General features: G+C 40.5%; 1 non-coding gene across 1 annotated transcript; it reads right to left on the reverse strand.

Moving 5' to 3' along the window:
• Positions 1-221: 221 nt before the first annotated feature.
• On the reverse strand, positions 222-294 carry TRNAR-ACG (transfer RNA arginine (anticodon ACG)). The gene has a single exon. It is a non-coding gene; the product is annotated as a tRNA-Arg (tRNA).
• Between the last annotated feature and the right edge of the window lie 4105 nt (positions 295-4399).

Here is a 4399-nt window from a genome sequence, read left to right on the forward strand (position 1 = left end):
ATCTAATCGTTGATTGAACTACAGCTTTGCAACAATTGGATGATGCTTTCCCTCTGGCTGAGACAATTACAGCTATCTTCTTTCCAAAGAAAAGAAGCAGAAGGAAAGAAAAAAAAATAGCTGGCTGGAATGGACACACTTTGAAGGAGTTTGGAGGAAGAAATATTGCTATTCACATATCCATGGCTAGAAGCAAATATTGCTATTCAGGAAAGAAAAGCTGAGCCAGGCAGGAATCGAACCTGCAATCTTCTGATCCGTAGTCAGATGCGTTATCCATTGCGCCACTGGCCCTGTGATAACCTATCCATTGATGCATAATTCACCTTTGACAAAGAGGGAAGTTGCCAAAGCATCTAAGTGATAGAGGAGACAAGAGACAACTACATTGCTCAAGGCACAATGCTTTTTGGATGCCTGCCATTTGAGAAGGCCAATGCAATTTGTGTGTGTGTGTGTGTGTGTGTATCCTCTGGGAAATTAAGCTTTCCTGAGCATAAACATTTGCCTCAAGGCTGTTAAGCATCTCTAAAGTGGCTCTGTTGCAATGGGAACACCTCACTTCTGTGGGATAAAGATGATTATGAGGGTACACCCAGAGCCCTTGAACATTTTGGATGATCAAGGGATGAGTGACTTGTATGCTATCAAATGCATTCATTGGTATTCCAGAATTTGACCTACTGTTGCTGAAGAAAAGACAGATGTCATAAAAGGTAGATGAGATTAAAGAAGATGGCTGAGGATGCAACCCAACAAAAGGGTCAAGGATTAGAAAAGGGGTTGCTGTTGACTCCTGTCTTTGTGAGAGAGCAATCAATCCATCAGAACAGAACTGAAAGGGACCTTGGAGGTCTTCTAGTCCAACCCCCTGCTCAAGCAGGAGACTCTATACCATTTCAGACAAGTCTCTTCTTAAAAACTCCAGTGATGAAGCACATTTACAACTTCTGAAGGGAAGCTGTTCCACTGGTTAATTGTTCTAATGTTAGAACAAATCAATCAAGGACAGAAGCAAGTTCCTCCTTAGTTCTAGGTTGCTTCTCTCCTTGATTGATTTCCATCCATTGTTTCTTGTCCTGCCCTCTGGTACTGTAGAAAATAAGTTGATCTCCTTCTCTCAAATACTGGAATACTGTTATCATGACACTCCTAGTCCTTCTTTTCCCTAGACTAGCCATACCCAATTCCTGCAAGCATTGTTGATATGTTTTAGTCTCCAGGCCTTTAACTAATCTCCTAGTTGCTCTTCTCTGCTCTTTTTCCAAAGCCTCAACACCTTTTTTTTGTAATGTGGTAACCAAAACTGGATGCAGTATTCCAGGTGTGGTCTCACTAAGGATTTATAAAGTGGTACTTACATTTCACATGATTTTGATTCTATGCCTCTGTTTATACAACAAAATATTGTATTAACCTTTTTTGGCTGCTGCTGCACACTGCTGGCTCATATTTAATTGATCATCTACTAGGACTCCAAGGTCCCTCTCACAGTTACTGTTTTTGAGTCAGGTAAATGACTAGCCAGATGACTAGCCTTCCTATGGTGGGTTTCTTGGTTCAAAGCTGTTGACAGACTAGAACACTGGGACATATTTAACAAAATGAAATTCAATGTAGAGAAAAGTAAAGTCCTACAATTAGCGAAGAAAAACCCAAAGTACACATACAGACTGGGTGAAACCAGGCTCAATAGCAGTAACTGTGAGAGGGATCTTGGAGTCTTAGTGGACAACCAGCTAAATATGAGCCAGCAGTGTGCGGTGGCAGCCAAAAAAGCCAATGCAATCCTAAATTGCATTAACAGAGGGATACAATCAAGATCAAGGGAGGTACTAATACCACTCTATAAAGCCTTAGTAAGACCACACCTAGAGTACTGCATCCACTTGAGACTTTCAAGAAGAGATTGGACTCCCATCTGTCAGAAATGATGTAAGGTCTCCTGCTTGGGCAGGGGGTGGACTAGATGACCTACAAGGTCCCTTCCAACTCTGATTATCCATTATCTGTTATCTGCTTTTAACCAAGTGTTGTGAGGCTGCTAGGGAGCAAAGATTCAGGTAAGAATTTTAGTACTCGTGCTAGGCTCAAGGGTGGTGGTACTACTAGGCATCCTCACCTATAAACAAGAGGATTCCTGAATGGGTTGCTACATAGATGTTCATTTTAAAAAAGAAAACATGATTTGGCCGAATTGCAAATCTTGAACCCTTGAGGATTGTTTTAGGCTGCATATATTGGCCTGAAGGAAATAAAAATCTTGGATGTAGCGTTCCTCTGCAGCATAACCAAACTCATTGTTTATACTGTATTTTCCCAAAAATAAGCCCCAGCATGATTTTTCAGGATGCTTGTAATTTAAGCCCTGCACCAAAAATAAGCTCAGTTAAGATAGTCAGCCAGACGGATGCATTTAATATGTCCATTGCAAGACATGATGGACGTATTGAATTATAAAATAAGACATCCCCTGAAAATAAGCCCTAATGTGTCTTTTGAAGCAAAAATATAAGACCAGGTCTTATTTTCCGGAAATACGGTATTAAGGATACCATATCTGGTTTGCCAAAAATAATTTTTTTTAAAAAAATGCAATAATCATTAGATGCCAGCAAAAATGTCTCTGCTGCCATCTAAAGATGGTCTGAATTTTTGCAACCTGATAATGGTAGCTCTAGTTCAGGGGTTGCCAACCTTTTGGACCTCAGGACCACCAAACTTATAATTTTAAATGCCAGGGACTACTAGTTCATGATATGTTGATAAGTATTAATGCTGGCTTTCTTGGCTATGGTTTACTTAAGGATGTTGTTTGTTCACGTACCGGAGTAGTTTTGAAAAATTACAAAGGGTGATCAAGTGAGCTTGAAATGCAACTATTGTAAATAAATGCTGGTTGCTAAACCCCCAAATTTTGATCACATGACTGTGGGGAAGCTGCAATAGTTATGTGTGAGGACCATTTATCAGTCACTTTTTTCAGAGACTTTAAAACTTGTTAAGGTTGCTAAATGAATGGTTATAAGCAGAGGACTAATTGTAACATGCTGTGTAAATCTCTGTAAAGAATAACAGAGTTGGAAGGAACCTTGGAGTCTTCTACTTCAACCCCCTACTCAAGCACAAGACCCTATACTGTTTCAGACAAACGGTTGTCCACTTGTTTAGTTTTATGGATTGTGTGACAGCCCTCGCCAATGGGATAAGTCAACAACAAGTTGATGGCTCCTTCTGGAAGACATGTTCTTTAGAAGCTCTACAACTTTAAGCAACCCATTGCTCTCCACGTCTCCTGATGTACTGGCCTGTCTCCTGGTTGCGCCTCCATGCTCTGGACACTACACTGACAGACACAGCAAACCTTCTTGTCACAGCTTGCATTGATGTGCCATCCTGGATGAGCTGCACTACCTGAGCCACTTGTGTGGGTTGTAGACTCTGTCTCATGCTACTACTAGAGTGAAAGCACCGCCAGCATTCAAAAGTGACCAAACCATCAGCCAGAAAGCATAGGAACTGAGAAGTGGTCTGTGGTTACCACCTGCAGAACCACTCCTTTATTGGGGATGTCTTGCTAACTGCCTATGCTTTCCACCTGTTGTCTATTCCATTTGCACAACAGCGTGTGAAATTGATTGTCAGTCAGTGTTGCTACCTAAGTGGACAGTTTGATTTCACAGAAGTGTGATTGACTTGGAGTTACGTTGTGTTGTTTAAGTGTTCCCTTTATTTTTTTTTGAACAGTGTATTAGTAACATGACCCATGCACCCACAGGAACTTCCCATTGGGAAACCTGATCAATACTTGCAATCATAAAGAAGCATATTAGATAAACGAGGCCAGATTATGGTGATTGGGTGGGATTTAGATGGAATATTAAGGATATGAAAGATTTTTAGAGAAAGAAAACTGAAGGCAACCTTTTCTGTCCTTCCAGATGCCTGTCCAGAGATGAAAACCAAATATCTAACATCAATAAAAACCTGGAATAAAATTCACCCTTGAGAAAAAGGCGAATCCATAATGAATGGACAATAGAACAGATCCTGCTTTTTAAAAAAAAGGTTTCTGGATTATCCCAAAGTTAAAGAATAGAGCAGCTGCAAGACCACAGTCGGAGAACTGGCAAACTACAAAACCACGAACAGTAGGAGTTTCAAAAGAGAATTTTGTCCAGGCATCCCTTTTTGTTTGTAGGTCATAATACAATCAGTGGGCAAAACTAAACATTCTGTTAACCTTCATGCATCTCCCTGTTTTTATAAACCATATGGCTCAACATGGTTTCTTCCAATGCCTTTGCATTCTCACACATTAAAAATTGCAATTCAGCAGCTACTATAGGAAGAGTTTGGGGGTAGTAGTGGGGTTCCACCAGTGGTGGGATTCAAATTT

This window comes from Notechis scutatus, chromosome 3 (assembly GCF_049901735.1).
Source record: "Notechis scutatus isolate UNSWTSFEM ecotype Mainland chromosome 3, rNotScu1.2, whole genome shotgun sequence".
Classification (NCBI taxonomy): Eukaryota; Metazoa; Chordata; class Lepidosauria; order Squamata; family Elapidae; genus Notechis; species Notechis scutatus.